The following is a 21,129-nucleotide window of genomic DNA, read 5'->3' on the forward strand; positions in this document are numbered from 1 at the left end:
AAAATTCTTCTCAACACATACATCTTCAGACTTGAGTGCTCTCAGAAATTATATCTTGAGAGTATTGCTGTATTTTCTTAATTTTTTAGATCAGGCAATTTTTATTTAATTTTTCAAATCAGGCATTGGGACACCAGGGGAAAGGTGCATGAGAATCATATTAGACGCTAGTGATAAAGAACCAGGATTGTAAATAAGCGGAATGGCATAAAATATGATTTAATTTTGTTGATATTCTTAAGAGACCAATTTGGAATATTTTGTGTTTTAATACTCTCGGTCACATGTAACTTTTTGTTGACAAGATATACCATCACCGGGTCAATTTTCCAAGTCTAGTGAGGTCTGACATGTCCAATATGAGTATTATATTTGACTTGGTAAATTATTTTTAGGACTTGAGTCAAAAAGGCTGCAAAGTAAAAGATTAAAAATATTAAGTTCTAGAATGCTGCTTTTCTGCCAATTCTTCTACGAATGAATCAATAATTGAGTTTGCACGTCTCTTTCCCAGTGCTACAAGCAAAGGTCCTAGCCCACCCACCCAGAACGAGTCATCTTTTTTCAGAGGAAGAAATGATACGTAACCCAACGTTTCATGGTCAGTCAAAGAGCACTCGGAACGCAGTGCGCCACTGGCTGCTAAAAATTGCATTCCCATCTGTACCATACAAATTTCAAACTTTAGCTGAGCATACTTTACTGCTTTTTTGGACCTAAAAGAAGACTCCAAATCCTAGAAAGAGCATGGAAAAGGGAAAAGCTTTAAGTGTCAAATAAAAAATTTTACAATCATTTGACTAATCTCTCTATCAATTAAATTGGATCTTGGAACAGTTATCCAAGTTTTGACATGCCAAGCAGTGAGAACCCAGAGAACGAAGTGTGAAAAACACAAAATAGATTAGCATTGAGACCAATAAAAATTGAAGAGTCAGTTGATCTAGAAATGGTTTTTAATTCAGAACCTCCAGCTTGACTTATGGTTTTCCTTAATGCATGATCTGTATGATTAATCTCATCAAATGAAATGAAAGTGCATGTTCAATCTGCCAAGTCATCATCGAAGGAAATGGTATTATTGTCTGAACTCTGAACACGTTTTGTGTACACAACTTGATTGTGCACATAAACTTCTATAAAACAATTCAATAGCTAACATCAACCAATCTTTATATTCATTTGCAAAAACAAGCTTAAATTAAGTTGTTGATACCAAGTCAAGCTAACGAAAGGATGACCAGCAGTGAAAAAAGAGCAATAGTTTACTAATTCTTTTCATGAAAAAGTCATAGATGCCAACCATACCACAGTGCCACAAGCCCACAATGGAATATAAATTGGAGAATGTTCTTCCAATAGCCAGAGAAAGCTAGTCTCGGTCCATATCAATTTTACTACTTTGGGAGCTTTGTTCCCTTAGTAGATTTTGCTCTTTGGATAAGAAAAACAGTGTTCAAACATCTAGCTAGAAAGCATGAAAGGGAGGGAGATGAGCTCTTCCCCTAATTATGTAAGATTGTCCAGCAGCAATGATGCAGAGGCCACTGGTTCTCCTCGCAAAGGTTATGTTCCCATGCTTGTGGGAACTGATAATGAGAAGATGGAGAGATTATGTGTTCCTGTTAAGCTCATCAATCACCCTTCTTTCGTTTCTTTACTTGATGATTCTGTCTTGGATTGGGGATATTCTCAGCATGGATTGCTTAGAGTTTCATGTGATGCTGAGGATTTTAAAGAAATGGTCAAGTCTATATCAAGAGGAAGTGTGTGCTCTTTTAGAGTCTGTCTATTTTGTACAGACTAATCAGCGGCTGCAAGTTTTGGCGGCGTTGCCGCACTAGAATTCTTCGTGGTGGAAGCGCTTCAATTCATGGTGAAGAAATAGGATTTGGGGTCGGTTCTGATGAAGTTCTTGAAGCCCACAAGCTTGAAACCGGGTGAACATGTAGGTTTCATCAACTGGTTGCTCCGCCGTGGCATTGATTGATTTTGTCTCCATTTCTCCCGTTGTAGTTGAGAAGAGTGAGCTGAGATTGGAAGCAAGATGGACAGGGAAGCATCGGTGGATTTTGTTACGATTTTATGGCATAGTTTTCAAAACATCTCCTTTCCCTCTAGAGGAAAATATCCAAACGACAATAGGGAAGTTAGATTCCGATTTTTGTGCTCCCTTCTGCTAGGCATTATCTCTGGAACATTTCTTCTTACTAGTTCCTCCATGCAGATTAATTCAGCACCAGAAATCTAAAGAAAATGCACAATTATATATGATGGTCTCTTTGCCACAATCCTTTCCTATGATTTTTTTTTTTTGGCACGTTGGAACATACTATCTACAGTATAAGTACAGTAGTGAACATTAGTTTTCTCAATTTGAGGTAAACCTATGGTTTTCATTGACATATCTGAAAAGAGTAAATTAAACCAAGTGGTACACATAGGCATATAAAAGCTATCAGCATATTGGCCCATAGGGGCCTTTGGGGAACCCTCTGCCGCCTACAATTTCTATTAACCTATTAATAAGTCCTCTTCTTGGCCCTTGTAACATTATGGTAAAAATGTCAAATTACACTTTACCCCCCCGTGGTTTAGTTTTTACACATAATTCCCCTATGGTTTCAAAGTTATACATAACTCGCTCATAATTTAGATTAAAGTATCAAAGTGACCGAAATGATCATTCGTAAACCTTTAAAAATATCGAAATTACTCTTATAAATACATAATACACTAATCCCTTATAGTTTTATATTTTACCATATGACTCTATTATGGTTGAATACTTTACCATATAGTCCCCTTATGGTTTTCAAAATATATACATAACCCCCCTTGGTTAATAAATAATTTTCAACTTTACATAAAGGTATTTTTTATATTTTGGGTGACTCCATCACGAATGATCATTTCCGTTACTTTGACACTTTAATCCAAATCGTAAGGAGGTTATATATAGATTTTGAAACCATAGGAGGGTTTATGTAAAAACAATACTAACCCATAGGGGGTAAAGTGTCATTTGCCCTGGTAAAAAAAACCATAAATTGGTCTCACTTCCCATAATTTTGCCTTAGAGAAATTTGTAACTTGCACTCCTCTCTTCTCTGCCACTGCCTATCCAAAAGCTCCTCGGATTAAAAACCTAGACGAAATGTATCGAAAAGTTTGCTGGTTCCAAGCTAGAGACACTTACTAATTTTCCTTGCTTCGGCTGACCTTTTCCAAACTCACTACTATTCCCTGAACTTCAGGTTTATCGCCTTCAAGTAATAGTTGCTCATATATATGCTCATGTATTGTAATAGCATTGCAAGTAAACTTATGCGTGACAAGAAAATAGAGAGACCTGCATGTAAAATATGATAGCCCCCTCGTACCAAAAGAAAATGCAATTCAAATTAAGAAATTGTTGCTGAACAATTATTTGATTTTTACCATTTGGGACTATTGAATTTTCATCGATTTTCCTACTTTGCCTAAAATTAGAAATTCTAAGGGGCACATTTATTTTGATCAAAACATTGGAGATCAATTTGGTACATTTGCCGAACATCAGGGATCAAAACTAAAAGAAAAAAAGACTCTATTTCGCCTTTCTTGTTATTACGGTCAAAGTACAAAAAAAAAAAAAAAAAGTTCTATGTACGGGCATTGAATTACGGGCATCAAAGGACTGGACGACATCATTTGGAATTCTATGTCCATTGAATTGGTTGAATATGTGAACAAGTTTAATGTGAAAGAAAAGTTTTGGGAACAAGGTTTCATGTAGCGGTTTTTGAGAAGGCTAAGGTGGTTTTCTTTGTATTTATTTATTTATTTATTTTGGTTTCTGGGTACATGTCTATGATGAAGTTACAAATTAATACCACCACACTAAATGAGGGGAAAAAAAAGGAAAAAGAAAGTTGAATTGGGTGCTTGTTTAAACTGGACACAGAGAGTTGAGTCCTATATGTGGAATTGTGGATCGTAGGAAAATCACTGATAATTTTGTCAAAGTTCTTTTGCAAAAAATTTTTCATTGGTAATATACCACACGGGATACGAACCTAAGATACAACGATGGATAGGAGAAATCAAGGCTGAAAAGTAAAGGTTCGAAAACTAACTTCTTGAATTCTAATTCTTTAGCCAATTGTTTTATTAATGAATCAATAATTGAGTTTGAATTTGTATACTTCCCAGTGTTATAAGAAAAGGTCATACCAACGCAGGAATGAGTCATCGTTGAAAAGGAAGAAATGATAGGGGTACCCCAGCGTTTCATATTAGTCAAGACTCAAGACATAGTGTGGCTGCTAGAAATTGTACTCTCATTTGTACAATGCAAATTATTTCGGGTTATTATCACTTTACCCCCTTAAACTATATAACTATTATCAGTTTACCCCCTAACGTTATCTTTTAGTCACTTTACCCTCATAAGTAATTCAACTCAATATGTTAAGAAATTTTGGACAAAAATACCCTTTTATTTTATAACATTACTACATTGTTATTATCACTTTATTCGTTTAAATTATAGTGATACAATCACTTTAGTTCCTAACATTATTTTCTAGACATTTTACCTTATCATTAATTTAACTAGTATGGTTAAATTTTTTTAAATATATGTACCCTTTTTTATATATAATTAAAAATAAAAAAGTTGAAATGGTTATTCTTTCTTTTTTTCACTTCAAGAGATCGAAAAACGTAAAAATAAAAGGATTTTCTCAAATTTCTTTTTTCCCATTTATTAATACTAGGAAAAGAAAAAGAGATAGGAAAGAAAGAAACAAAAAATTAGATTTTGCAAAAAAAGAAAATAAAAAAAAGTCTAACATTATCGTATTACTTTAAGGTTGTCGAGATTAGGATTAGAATTTGGTGGTAAACAAAAAAGTGAAATAATTTTAAAATAATAAAAGTATTTAATTCTTTTTTATTTGTAATTTTTTTAAAAAATGATTGAGCTCTCTCTCTCCCTCTCCCCCTCCCCCTCCCCCTCTCCATCTTTCTATTTTTTTCAATATTAATAAGGCTGCCAAGAAGAAAGAAATTAATATTTTGACTTTTTTTCTTGATACTAAAAAGAAGAAGAGTCACTCTAAATTTTTTATTATTTTTATTATGCAAAGAGGAGGGTATTTTCTTCTAAAGTTTTTTAACTTATTAAGTTGGTTTAATGGTAGGATAAATTATTTAAAAAATAACTCAAGGGGGTAAATTGATAATGAGACTATATTTTATGGGGGTAAAGTAATAATAATTTTAAGAGTTAAACATGTCTTTTCACTTTAATTAACAAACTCCGTTAAGTTTGACCGTCAGTCTTGGAGGTAAAATGATTAAAAGATAATGTTAAGGGGAAAATTGATAGTAGCACCAAACGCTAAGGGGGTAAAGTGATAATAACCCAATTATTTCAAACTTTAGCAGTGCGAATCAAGAGATCAAAGTGTGAAAGTCAAAATACATTGTGGGGTTGTCAGTTGAAGAGCCAATTGATTAAGACATAGTTGGTTGTTAATTCAAACAATCTGACAAGTTTTATGGATTTTTAATGCATGAACTGTGTGATTAAACTCATCAAACTGCACATTCAATCAGCCAAATCAATATCAAATTATGAACAAAAATCAGATTGGACATATACACCATTATTTGGATTTTTTTTTGTGTTATTTCTTGAACATAATTTTTAACCACGTTTTTTTTAAACGTACAAGAGTGTTTGGATAGCAAAAATATGTCAGATAATATTTCTATTGCATCATAAACACATTTCTCAACTCACCTTTTTATATTCTCAATTATCTTTTTATCTCACATATATCACGCAACAAAAAGTGCTACAATAATTATTCCAAATAATATTTCAAATAATACTCTATCCAAATTGTGCTATAGTGTTATATTCGAAAAGATTATCCAAATAATCGTAAATCCAAATGCACTGTAAATAAGTGGAATGACATAAGAAAATATTGATTTTGTTTTAAATTCTTGAGAAATCATTGCAGGACACTTTGTATTCTTATACTCTCAATCACACGTGACTTTGTATTGATAATAGTACTTGAGAATTGTGTTTATTACTGCTTCTTTTCAGACGCGACTTTGAAATGTAGATAGTTTCAGAAAAGTTGTAGGTAAGTTCCATCTCAGAAGCAAATTCAATTGGCAATCAAAATGGATTGCTCTGGATCATTACTTTAGTTGGAATTAGTCCTTCCAGAACCGATGTCACATAATTGTTTCTTGAAACAAGCAAAGATATAAGATCACTGAGTTGATTTTCCAAGTCTCGTGAGATCTAATTTATCCCATATATAAAAAGAGAATTTGACTGTGGCAAATTATGTATTGTTTTAATGACTTTGTGTACATAGCCAATTTTTTCTTGTCGATTCATCAAAAGGGGAATGATTAGGTTGGGTTGTAACTTGTAAGATGAAATGGACTTTAAGACTAAGTTGTGCAAACCTAGTCATGCTAAGCAAAGGATGACCAGCAGCATACAAGAGTAACAGTTCAACTGCTAAATTCCACTTTAGACCGTTAAACTATAGATGCATTATCACTTTAGTTCTTCAACCTTATTTTTCAACATTTTACCCCATCAAGTATGAAATTCATCCACTTTAATTAGTCCTTGAAATTCAACTTTAGACACTTTACCCCATAAAGTATGAAATTCATCTCACATAATTGTCAAAATTAACATAATAGTAGGCAATTAATGCCTAAAGTTTAAGGACTCAAGTGGGAATGATTTCTAGTTTAGTGGTAAAGTTTCTAAAAATAAAATTTAAGAACTAAATTGAAAAAAATTTCATACTTTAGGGAATAAAATATCCTGACTAAAGTTTAAGGGTTAAAATAGAAATTCGTGTATAGTTCAAAACTTCAAACTGGAAGTGACAGGATGTCGAAGCCTGTGCAATAATAAAACCTGCTCAAACTAAAGTTAATTTCTGTAGATAGCGGTAAGCAGGGTCGAATCCACAGGGACTGGGAGTAATTGTTTCTTTTTAAATTCACAGTGACAAAGGGGGATGTTTTTATCTCAGGGGTGACAATTTAAGCAATTCAACTAAAATCTAAGAAATTACTAAAAATTAAATAACCAATTACTAAAATCAAATGAGTGATAATTAAGGATCTAGCCAAGAAATAACTTCAGCAATGGTTCACCTAATTGATCATTGAAACAAAGGCAATTCCAATTATTTATCAATAAATAGGTTATAACTACCAAACAAGCGATGGCAGTCAACCCCTCCTTACTGTGTCGGTGATCAAGGTACGCCCGTTAATCACTGCTCTAATTGAGAAATAATCCTAGGTACGCCCATAGAATTTAATTCCCCAATTGCCTTACGTATTAGAGGAGCCCTATTCTAACCAAATAACACACTACCAGGGTTATTTTAGATTAGCCCGCGTATTCCCCTGACACAAACCTAATCATGCCAATTGTCACTATTTTAGAGCAATTAAACAATTACGGATTTAATGCCCTAATTGACAATAGATTACCCAATCAACTAATTATCTGGATCCAAGACAATCAATTAATTAAATAACCATAAGCATAGCAATCAAGAAATGTGCGGATACCAATAAATAAAAGGAAAAGATTAAATTAAAACGATCTCACAATTTTTAGATGAACCAGAGCCTTCGTTGCTCCTTGACTAGAATTGGAAAATTAGTTCATAATTGATGAACTAAACCCACCAGAAATTGTAAAGAGAGCCGCAGCCATTGTCCCTTGAAATTGGGGAAATTCAATTCGGTTCCAATGTTTGAAAAGATAGCAAAGCTACAGCAATTGATTCTATGGTTTCTACTTGTCCAATCATACGAGAAGGAAAAGGAAAAGCTACTTGGAGCCCACAAGGAAAAGTCAAAAGACTAAGCTAAAGAGTTGTCTGCCATTGTTTGCTCTATTCCTATCTAATGTCCTCTTTTGAGAAGCTCTGCGCGGCGGCTCTCCTTCCGCAGAGGAAGAAGAAGACCCCTTTTTTCCTGCGCAATTTTCCTATATAAAGTAGTGCTCCTTGCGGCGGCTCCTGTGCGGAAAAATGAAGACTTCGGCCCAATTTGCCCAACAAGGGCTCACGTTTTGTTGTTCCAAAAATGCCCCTAGGACAAACTCTATCATCTGAACTCTTTTCTTGCCAAATTAGCACCTATTTTCGTTCTACTCCCTGAAATAAATGCAAAATATCAAAAGTGAGTAGAATCTAGCAATTAATCCACATTAGGTCAGGTAATAGGGAAAATTAATAATAAAATAAATGATAAAATTACAACCTATCAATTCCCCCCACACCTAAACCATGCTTGTCCTCAAGCATGAGAAAAGCGATCAAACACCAATATTTGATAGTGGCTATTGCTCTATCCAACAAATTGCCAAGATACCAAGAAAAATAATAATCAAGCATCAATGGTCAAGTCCAAGAAACATCACTCCGGTTAGCTTCTAAACCACAAATTTCTCTAATTTTAGGTTAACTAATCTAAGAAAAAGGAATGACACACAACATTTATCAACAAATGGTCCAACTATTAACCAAAATCTCAACATTAAATCCATAATTCGGCAAGCTGACTTTTATTACACACTAACACAACCTTCACTTTTTTTTCACATTTTTTTGTTCTACTTTTCTCTCTCTTTTTTTTTTGATTCTTTTTTTTTTTTTAATAGTAACAAAAGACTTAGTTGCTAGCCATTTGAGCCTTTTGACGCGAACTCCAACATTGGCCAGATGAAGGAGCCCGGTTACTCAGCTTCTATCGCCACGTGACCACGTACTCATAGCAATTACTACTTTTTGACGCGAGAATCGACACTTTTGGTGAAGATCCCCAGTTACTCGGTAGTAAATACTAGCGGAGTACAGTCAACTCTTATTCACAGCCAAATAATACCAAAAATTCAAAATAACACAAAAATCAAAAGGAACTTTGCAGCTGCTAGTCTCATTTTTTAAATATGGAGAACTAAGGTTAATAACCGGACCAATTCACATGAAAATGCCAACAGTCATTCCCTATGCCTAGGAGAGTTAACCAAAAAATTATAAGAGTAAAACAATCATCGATATTCACCAAAAAGATGTTCTTGGATTCAACCACATTAACTTGACACCCTTTTATTATTAAAACTTGGCAAAAGTAGAAATAGAGGCAATAATCCAACATCAAACCTTGGCACGCACTTACGAGCCAATCACTAAAAAGAAGAAAAAGAAAAAGAACGAAAGACACTAGCACCATAACTGCTCCCCCCACACCTAAATCCTACATTGTCCTCAATGGAGGTAATAAAGTAATGAAAGCGAAGAGAACAATGAAACTTCCCTGTTGAACAGCTAAGGGATAGGAGGGAACAGTGGAGGGAAGCCGAGTTCTGAGACATCCTTTCCACTTGGCGGGTGATGTTCGTCATTCGCTCATCTACGTTGTGAACCTGTGCTTGTAAGTGGCGCCACTCACCATTGACGCCAATTATCACCCCAAACAACAAAAGACAGAATATCCAACAAAGATAGCAACCAACAAATGCAAATTCATAGTCACTGGTGTTCTCCCACTCAATAGTCAAATGCAAAAGCAAACACGGGCCACCCCGACCCAAATATGGTCAGCAAAGCAACAATTGCACTCCAAAATCAACAACCAGAAACTATTATCAACAACTGAAAACTAGCAAAGTCACGTCCATAAGCATAGGGACTACCTAATTCAGTCAGTCAACAAGCAAATTTGGCCATTCATAATCTCAACAAATGCACTCTAAAATTTTAACGAATACCCCCACCAGTCAAACCATAACAATTGCCCCCGATTATATGCTAAATTCAGCAATAGAAGTGTAGAAAATTAGCAATAGCAACACAGTCACACGGTCTTGGTAGTTAATCAAATACCCAACAAACTAGAGTTAACAAGTTCCAGATAAAATATTCCAATAATAGCACCTAAAGACTCAACAAATGCCCCCAGCAGTGAGCCTCAAGAAGTGAACAAGTCAAGCAATAGTAGTGGAAAACTCTGACATTAACAACTGAATCTCAAACCCCCAGCTTCCCAGCAGTATTCAAGTAGAGTAGAATTAATCTAGTGGAGTCAAAATACCCACAGAGTTGATGAAACAATTCCAACGGCTGACCCAAAGTAATGAGAACTCCAACTCACAGTCAAAAGTAAACTCGGTCCAACTAAAATTTCAACAAATGTCCCCAGAAATTTCAACAAATGCTATAGCAGATCAAAGCAGTTGTAAAGCAATAGCCCCAAGTATGTACTAATCCACCAGGTAGGAACCCCGGCCACTGAGGTCACAGACAATGGTCCCAAAATAACAATATTAACCAATCACCAGGATGTCCCCAACAATTAAACGAAATTCTACCAACCTCAACAGGGAAACCAGGCAGCACAATCTCAACAAGTAATTCAAGTGGCCAGGTTTTCTAATTCAACAAGCAATTTTCAGAAATAACTCAATCACAATCCCAAAAGAAACCTCAGCGAGTTCTCCAGCAGTTCAAGCAGAATAGTGCCCCGCAATTCACAACGAGTCAACCAATTTCCACAAGTAACGTGAGGTTCAGAGTCTCCTCCAAAGTTAACAAACAATCACAGCAATTCAGCTCACCCAAAGTTGCAACAATTCCATCCAAAAGTTGAACAATACCCCAAAACCCACGAGTAATTCAGAAATTTAAGGACAACAATCCCAAGCCATTAGCAGGCAACCACCCATCCAACTGAAGAGAAGCAGCAATTTCAAACGAAAATAGTCCAACCAGTACCAGTGATACCAAATATTCCATCCAACGATGAGCAAGTCAATTAACTAATATACGGCAGCCTACTCAGTGATGAAACAGCAGGAGCAAACCCCAAATGCAACGATGTAGAAAGCAAATAGCGACACTAGAGTCCAAAAACTAGATTACCTCCACCGTGACGCGCTAGTAGAGAGTGTGGATGTGCGGCAATGGGCAGGGCAGTGGCGTGCGTCCGTGGCTGCCTCGCGATAAACGCGTGCTTGGGTTGCTCGCCTGAACGAGAGAGAGAGATGGTGGAAGGGGCGCGCGACTGTGATGAGAAAGGCGGCGGCGGTGGTGGAGATGAGGGAAGCTACAGCGGCTGCTGGGAAGAGGCGCGGCGGCGTGCGAAGTGGTCGCAGCTGTAGGGAGAGCTGCGAGGTGGACTGCGCGTGGTTGGTGAGCAGCGGCGGCGCACGAGTTGGTCGTCGCTGGTGGAGGCGCGAGGTGGGTGCTGCCTCTGGTGCTGCTGGAGGCGGATGAGCTGGGTGGAGCGGCGAGGTTGGAGGCGGACCGAGGAGCTGTGGAGGACGCCAGGGGGGAAAGGAGGCACACGTCAATGGCGTCGGGTAGCGGCGTCTCCGTGGGCGAAGGAGATGGCGGCGGCCAAGAGGTGTGCTCGGCCGAAAGAGAAGAAGAAACAGGGGAGAAGAAAGAAAGAAAGAAAAAGAAAGAAGAAGAAAGAAAGAAAGAAAAGAAAAAAAGAAGAAAGAGAAAGAAAGGAATTGTTTTTTTTTCTTTTTTTTTCCTTTTTGAAATTTGGAAACCAAAGCTACGGTGAAAAATATCTCCCTTTTTTTTGGTTTGTTTCCCCCCTTTTTTTTTTTTTGAATTTTGGAAACTAAAGCTACGGGGATAAAGAAAGATTTTCTGTGTTTTTTTTTTTTTTTGCTTTTTCATTTTTTTTTCATTTTAGATTTTTTTTTTCAGGGAAAGACTCCCCTTTTTTTTTTTTGGTGGAAAATTTTTTTCATATATCATCTCTTTTTTTTTTTTTTTATTATTGACAAAATTTATTTTTGAAATTCAAAAGTAGTGATTAACAGGAAATCAATAATCGTTCTTGAGCTTCTTTGAATACTTACCTTTCCCGCGAACGTGACGCGGGCACGTCAAGAGAGCAAGAGAGCTCCCAGAAGTTTCTGGTCGTGAACTTCCTGCACATCACCACGCGGGCGCGTCATGAGGGCAAGAGAGCTCCCAGAAGTTTCTGATCGTGAGCTTCATGCACGTCACCACGCGGGCGCGTCATGACTGAAGGGCACCTATAAATCAGCAAAAACGAAAACTGAAACCCAAAATCAGTCGAATTCAAGGAGAGCACATCTAACATACCACACGAAAATGAACAAACAATTACAAGGAACAATTGGGTTGCCTCCCAAGGAGCGCCTTTCTTTAATGTCTTTGGCTAGACATTATCATGTTTTGCTCATGGAGGATAAAATCTTGTGACTCGTCTTACTGCTTCATCCTCTATATAGTCCTGATAACCCTCGTAAATAGAATAATCCTTGAGCATACGAGCTACGGGCTTCCATGGACTAGTGAATGGCGTCAAACGAGTCGATGATAATTTGCCTTCTCCATTCACTCCTCCCCCACTTGCATTTATTGGTTCAAGATATCTCGCCATCGCCACTCTTAATCTATTCCTGTCATGAAATTCAAAATTGTCTGGTATAATAAAGTCAATTTCGTTAACAGGAATTGGAGAGTAAGAGTCAGGAGAATATTGATGAAGGAGTGGAGGAGATGTCACCGCATTTGGAGATTGTTCACTGGATTCTTTCACTTGAGCGAGTTGATCTTGGAGTCTCATTTCTTGCATTTCAGCTTCCTTTTCAACTGCATCTTTAAATCCGTTTTCTTGAAACTCTTGCAGTTCCATGTCATTTGGCCGGACAATTGCACTCTCATCTTCCTCAAGATTGATATTGGTTTGTGCGGGCAATTCTTCCATTTGAGGAGCCAATCGATTTATTCTGGATGTCAATAGACATAGTTGATCTGCCAGGTCGCGAAGGCTCGCTTGTGTCTCCTGATGAAATCGATTTAGGCTCGCTTGTGTCTCCTGATGAAATCGATTTGTATTAGCAATTAGTAATTCCATCATTTCTTCAAGAGACATACCTGACACGGAGGATGATTGCTGAGACTCTTGCTGTTGAAAATCCATTGGCCTGGTTGCATAATCAAAATTGGAATTATCCCACCATTCTTGATCATACCCGTTTGAATAAGGGTCATACTGCGTTTGATATTGGGGTGGAAAATCTCCAAAAGTATCAAGTGGAGAACTTAGATTATCTTGAAATACGGGGCATGTGTCAGTTGAATAACCTGAGTCAAAATAAGTTCCACAATTTGCAACAGCCCATTGATCATTAGAAAAAGCACAAGCTTCATAACCCTTTCTAAAAATAAAATCCAGTCTATCACCAAAATACGGAATGTTAGCAGTCATAAACTATATATATATAATAAAAAAAATAAGAGGAAAATAATTTTAAAAAAAAATGAACTCAAAAAGAAACTAATTAATCAAGCACCAGTCCCCGGCAACGGCGCCAAAAATTGACAGGGTGTCGAAGCCTGTGCAATAATAAAACCTGCTCAAACTAAAGTTAATTTCTGTAGATAGCGGTAAGCAGGGTCGAATCCACAGGGACTGGGAGTAATTGTTTCTTTTTAAATTCACAGTGACAAAGGGGGATGTTTTTATCTCAGGGGTGACAATTTAAGCAATTCAACTAAAATCTAAGAAACTACTAAAAATTAAATAACCAATTACTAAAATCAAATGAGTGATAATTAAGGATCTAACCAAGAAATAACTTCAGCAATGGTTCACCTAATTGATCATTGAAACAAAGGCAATTCCAATTATTTATCAATAAATAGGTTATAACTACCAAACAAGCGATGGCAGTCAACCCCTCCTTACTGTGTCGGTGATCAAGGTACGCCCGTTAATCACTGCTCTAATTGAGAAATAATCCTAGGTACGCCCATAGAATTTAATTCCCCAATTGTCTTACGTATTAGAGGAGCCCTATTCTAACCAAATAACACACTACCAGGGTTATTTTAGATTAGCCCGCGTATTCCCCTGACATAAACCTAATCATGCCAATTGTCACTATTTTAGAGCAATTAAACAATTACGGATTTAATGCCCTAATTGACAATAGATTACCCAATCAACTAATTATCTGGATCCAAGACAATCAATTAATTAAATAACCATAAGCATAGCAATCAAGAAATGTGCGGATACCAATAAATAAAAGGAAAAGATTAAATTAAAACGATCTCACAATTTTTAGATGAACCAGAGCCTTCGTTGCTCCTTGACTAGAATTGGAAAATTAGTTCATAATTGATGAACTAAACCCACCAGAAATTGTAAAGAGAGCCGCAGCCATTGTCCCTTGAAATTGGGGAAATTCAATTCGGTTCCAATGTTTGAAAAGATAGCAAAGCTACAGCAATTGATTCTATGGTTTCTACTTGTCCAATCATACGAGAAGGAAAAGGAAAAGCTACTTGGAGCCCACAAGGAAAAGTCAAAAGACTAAGCTAAAGAGTTGTCTGCCATTGTTTGCTCTATTCCGATCTAATGTCCTCTTTTGAGAAGCTCTGCGCGGCGGCTCTCCTTCCGCAGAGGAAGAAGAAGACCCCTTTTTTCTTGCGCAATTTTCCTATATAAAGTAGTGCTCCTTGCGGCGGCTCCTGTGCGGAAAAATGAAGACTTCGGCCCAATTTGCCCAACAAGGGCTCACGTTTTGTTGTTCCAAAAATGCCCCTAGGACAAACTCTATCATCTGAACTCTTTTCTTGCCAAATTAGCACCTGTTGTTATATTTTCGTTCTACTCCCTGAAATAAATGCAAAATATCAAAAGTGAGTAGAATCTAGCAATTAATCCACATTAGGTCAGGTAATAGGGAAAATTAATAATAAAATAAATGATAAAATTACAACCTATCAGGAAGTTAAGCATTATTTAATTCTTTTCATGAAAAAGTCATGGATGCCGGCTATAGCACAGGGCCACCATGTTCTATATATTGGATAATGGCTGGGCTTTAATTCAATTGCCATACAAAGCCATCTTTAGTCCATCACAACTTCACTACTTTGGGAGCTTTCTTCCCTAAGTAGATTTGCTTTCAAACAAGAAAAACATCATTCAAGCATCTAGATAAGAAGCATGAAAGGGAGGGAAATGAGCTCTTCCCCTACTTATGTAAGATTGTCCAGCAGCAATGATGCAGAGGCAACAAGCTCTCCTAGGAAAGGTTATGTTCCTGTACTTGTGGGAACTGACAATGAAGACATGGAGAGACTATGCATTCCTGTTAAGCTGATAAATCATCCTTCTCTGGCCTCTTTACTTGATGATTCCGTCTTGGATTTAGGATATACGCAGCACGGGTTACTTAGAGTTTCATGTGGTGCTGAAGACTTCAAAGAAATTGTCAAGAACATATCAAGAAGGAAGTATGTTCTATTCTAGAGTTCGTGTTTTCTGTAGACATTAATCAGCTAAATCATAATTAGCAGGCTGTATAAATGATGTATAGTTTTGATGCTTGTGAAATAGACCCTCAACTTTTGAGGTCTTGGGTTCTAATCCCCTGCACCCTTCCTGCTTTTAAATCACACCCCTCTCCTGCTAGAAAAAAAAAATAGAAAAAGTGTTGATGCATAGTCTCAGAAAGCCTCATTATGTAATTGAACTAAATAAGTTCAAACACAATGCAAAGAATTTTGGCAAAGTTCAGCAGTGAAGATTTACTTAAAATTTTGTAGACTGTACAATATTTATGCATTTCTTCTTGGTCCCATTGTTGACTTGTCGTACCATTCCTCAAGGCCCCTTGTTTATTATTTTGTGGTTGCAGATTATCAAGGTCTGTTCAATTTGTTAAAGAATGAAACTATTTTGGTTGAATCTATCCTGTACCCTAAAGAACAGTAAGAGAAGATATTACATCGGCATTTATGTCTATATATGAATCAATCGCAGGTGCAATTTGCAAAAATACATTAGGGGCAACCTTAGTGCTTGTGAAACTTTCCAAAGAACAAAATTAATGTTTTGAAGGTGCATCTGAAAAAAAGTTTTAGTCTTTGTAAGATTCGTTGGTAAGTGTTTTTGGCCTAAGTGTGGGGAATGACCCCTCATACCTGAACCTCAAAGTCAGGCTATGGAAGACTTTTTTCTGCTCTAGTGCATTCACGTTTTTAATTGTGTAACAGAACAAGCAACATACTCTTGCCTTTCAGTAAATTCTATATTAACAACATGTATTTTTTTTTGTTTTACAAAAAAAGGTCCAGAGCATTTAACAAATTTGTGATTTTGGATTGTTTAGTATTTCAATTCCATCAAATTACAAAACTCGTCATTTGATTTTGGAATAATAAATTCACTTTAGAAAAATAGAGTGGGACCAAAGGTACAGATTTCAGGTTGTTCAAGGAGAGGTTTTGAATTCGAACACTCTCATGTATACTATAAAAAAAATCACATAATAAGTAAAAGTTTCTATTCCCCGATAAAAGAGCAGACAATGACATATTTGAATTTATAAATAAAGCAATCATTTTCTTTCAAAAAACATGCAGCGCCTTGTACAATTGCTCGTGCCCCTGCAATTCTGTGAGGGGAAGGAGAGAAAAGTTTTTGTTTTTATTACAAATGTCACCTCTGCTTTGTTGATCAAAGAAGTCATCTTTGCATTTTTCTTAGCTAATTAATAGTTTGTACAGTTTGTTTTATTGAAAAATCCGCACAATCCACTCAACTAATGAATCAAAAACTATATCGCTTTTTAAGAGAATTAACTGACTAAAGTAGAAGGCTTGTAGTTTTGGATTTTTCAGTGATCCATTAATTTCTCAACAACTTAGTTGGCGCAAAACTGAAAATTTTTCAAAATTTTGTGGATACTAGTGCAATTTTCTGGGGGCTGCGGAAGGTCTGCCCTAACTCTATTCTATTTTATAAATATGGTTAGGGACCACGGAGGAAAAAACATTTTAATATCTGCAAGTGATCGAGAAAAAGTGGCTATGGTTGAAGCCACGCGATTTCGAGGCCTTGGATTTAAATTCGGTTTTTCTACTTTACTTGTTAAATCCCACTCCTTTCTTACTAGGAAAAATTAATAAAAAAAAAAATGATTAAGGGAAAGAAACTATTATTGGAACAGAATCAGCACTTATTTTCTTCACATGGAAAGTCTACGAGAACAATAGGAAGAAACTTAAATCTTCTACCTACTCGTATTATTTTCTGTTTGGATATATCTATTCGTACTATTTTTGTCTTGCTACTCTTCCAAGCAAGAGTATAAAAAAAAAAAAATTTTCCTAGCAAAGAGTTCATTTGCTAAAATATAATTCTTATCAATTGCCTAAACATTTATCGTCTCGTTGCATTTTTTTTTTTTTTTGACCAAGAAAATGGAATCCAAGTTAGTCAAGAATAACGGATGCTGGAATCCGTACTTTATTAGTACGTATTAGGCTCAGAAAGAGTCAATTTTTTAACTGGATTGACTATGATAAAGGACTTGGACCTGAATTAGTAGGATACAACCAGCAAGCGTGTTAATTCAGTACATCCCACATGAATTATGACTTTTTTAATGCATGATCTGTGTGATTAACCCGATATACACACCAGGCCATTATTTGAATTTTTTTTATTGTGTTATTCGCTGAATACATTTATTAATCACATTTCCACACATACGTATTTATTTACGGACAATGGTATAATGTTATTCTCAAAACATTATCTAAATAATCTTAAATCCGAATACATTCTAAATAGGTGGAATGGCATAAGATGTTATTAATTATGTTGGATATTGGATATTGCTTTCTCATACTTTCACTCACGTGTGACTTTGTATTGACAATGCAGACAGGGAGGACAAGATGCTAAGACAAGCTGGGAAATAAGAAAGCACAGTGTGTGGAAGAAGCTGTGGCACATGAAGGTGAAGGCAAAGCTGAAACATTTTATGTGGAAATGCTTACCGAATTGCCTACCTACGTACGAGATTATGTCAAAAAGGCCGGGGAAAGGAGAGGGAAGATGCGGTTGCTGTGGGGAAGGAGTGGAAACCATCGAACACTTGCTCTTTTTTTGTGAAAATGCAGCAGAAGTATGGAAAATGGCTCCAGTAAGGTGGGATGGGCTACAAGATGAACAACATAACCTATGGCTATGGTGGGAGAAAGCTACTCAATCACTCTCGATGGAACAAGGTCAGGATAGACTTAATCTCACCATCAACATCTTCTAGCAAATCTAGAAAGCCAGGAACAAAAGAATCTTTGATAGTGCTAAACAGGAACCTCACAACACAGTACAGAAAGCCCAAGAAGAGTGGTTGGAATTCGAGCAACCAAGGGAGTCAGAACAGGAGAGCAACACAAGCCAGAACATGAGTGGACAACAAGCAAGAAGAGAGCAACTAAGGGAAGACGTGGTATGTTTGTATACGGATGCTGCCATATCAGCAAAAAGGATCAGGACTGGACAAGGTATCATTGCAAGAAATTGGAAAGTAACGATAATGAGAGCCAAAGGAATTGTAAACCAGGGGAAAGGAACAGTGAGCAAAGAAGAAGCTCTCGCAGTAAGGAATGCTCTACTGATGGCCAAAAAGCCTGGATGGACAAAAATTATAGTACATTCAGACTGCAAATCAATAGTTGAGCAAATTAACAGATGCAGTGAATATGATTACAGCATTGCAACTATTCTAGAAGATGTACAGGATCTTAGAACAGGCTTTGACAGATGTTCTTTTGTGTTTATTCCTACAACAAAAAATGAAATTAGTCATGCACTAGCTCATTTTGCAGTTAAACTGGTGCATAATATTGAATGGGAACATGACTTCCCAATATGGCTGATTGAGTTAGGGAAGAAGGAAATGAGGGTAGTATCCCTTTTTGTAATTAATTCTTGTACTATCAAGTGTTAATATAAATGAAAGCTGTTGTCGTTTGTTGGGAAAAAAAAAGACAAAAGTTAATTGGTGATAAACCACAAAGAAAATGAAGGTAGCATATCCATCATCAATACACTCCAGACACAAGATTAACAGTAGGAGACATCTTGGTCAAATCAAGAGAAAGCTTCAGCCAGAAAGGATGAAAACTAAAAGGTCAAAAATTTCAACTATAGATGTGTGCATTTCTGCCTATTTGCTATTGATATCGAATCAGTAAGTGAATTGTATTGAAAAATAAAAAAGTTAATTGTATTGAGTATTATGAGCATAAGTCATTCACCACCAAGATGAGTCCTATTTTTCCGAAGGGAAGAAATGATAAGTACCCTAACGATTCATAGTCAGTCAAGCCATATTGGCTGCTAGAAATTGTACTTCCCTTTGTTTAATACAAATTACAAATTTCAGCTGTCCAAGTATTGATATCCCGAGTAGTGAGAAACCACTGGCAGAATAAAAGGAGAATGAGAAGGGCAAAACTAATAACGATTTATATTTAATGCTTAATTAAAAAAGGGAAAAAGTATATCTAAAAGAGCACCTTTATACTTTTCTGAAATGCTTGGAGGATAAAGTATAACATTTAAAAGGATATATGTGAAAATTTTGATTGTTTTAAGGAGATATAATTGGATTTCTAAAAGAAAACTTTTTTTTTTTGTTAGAGGGATGTAAAAACTTTCCTAATAACTTTTCGAGGTAAGGAAGGGCACCCCTCAGGATCTCCCTCACGTTAATTTAATTTTGTAATCTTGAATTTGTACCACTTTCTCACTTTGTTTTTTACACTTCAATTTTAATCAATTTGTAATATAAATTCTTAATTTTAGACACTTTATACGATAAACCTTCAACTTTGTCCCATTTAAGTCTGATCAATGACAATGTTTGCAATATAAATGAGATAAAAGAAAGTGAAAATTAATAACAATGTATCATTTTTTTTATGAATGTGGTCCATTGGCTCATTTGACCGATTGCAGCATATTGTCATTGATTTATATGGTTTCATTTGCTAATATTATTAGTAAAATTAACGAGATAAAAGATAGTACAAATTAATGACAATGTATCATTTTGTTATAATTGTATTACCTTGGTCCCATTTGACCATTGTTAGCAAATTAACATTGATTATAGAGTATTCTATGCAATTAATTTTGCTGACGTACTCATTGATTGGATTTAAAGACGGTAAACTTGAAAGTTTATGTTGCTAATTATTTAGAATTGAGACTTTAAGGTGTAAAGTATCCAACATTGACGTTTAAAGTGTAAAGTGAAAAAAATGGTAAAAATTTTGGGGGTACAAAGTGGAGCTAGTCCTTTGCAAGAAACATGAGAACAAAGACATAAAATAGATTTTGTGGGGAACTAAGCAAACCATAAGAATTCAAAAGTCAGTTCTACACATGTTTTACCATTCAAAATATCCAGCATGATCAATGGTTTTCTTGATGCATGATCTGCGTAATTTACCTCTTCAAAGAAAATAGAAGTGCACATTGCATCTGCCAAGTCAAAATGAAATTATGGAAAATAAACCATTTTGATAATCCATTATTTGCAAAAAACTTTCGGTGTAATTCTCTAGGTAAATTTTCCAACTATACATTTTTTTAATCTTTTAGTGATCTTTTATACTTACATATATTTTACTGTAGATAGCTTTGTGTTATTTTTAATATTTATCCAAGATCTTCAATTCCAAACCCACTTATTATTAAATTGCATTAATAACATGTTTCCCGATTGATAGAACCCTGAAGGGCTCTCTTAAAATTCTTCTCAACACATACATCTTCAGACTTGAGTGCTCTCAGAAATTATTAGATCTTGAGAGTATTGCTGTATTTTCTTAATTTTTTAGATCAGGCAGTTTTTATTTAATTTTTCAAATCCGGCATTGGGACACCAGGGGAAAGGTGCATGAGAACCATATTAGACACTAGTGATAAAGAACCAGGATTGTAAATAAGCGGAATGGCATAAAATATGATTTAATTTTGTTGATATTCTTAAGAGACCAATTTGGAATATTTTGTGTTTTAATACTCTCGGTCACATGTAACTTTTTGTTGACAAGATATACCATCACCTGGTCAATTTTCCAAGTCTAGTGAGGTCTGACATGTCCAATATGAGTATTATATTTGACTTAGTAAATTATTTTTAGGACTTGAGTCAAAAAGGCTGCAAAGTAAAAGGTTAAAAATATTAAGTTCTAGAATGCTGCT

The sequence above is a fragment of the Coffea arabica genome, chromosome 5e (assembly GCF_036785885.1).
Source record: "Coffea arabica cultivar ET-39 chromosome 5e, Coffea Arabica ET-39 HiFi, whole genome shotgun sequence".
Classification (NCBI taxonomy): domain Eukaryota; kingdom Viridiplantae; phylum Streptophyta; class Magnoliopsida; order Gentianales; family Rubiaceae; genus Coffea; species Coffea arabica.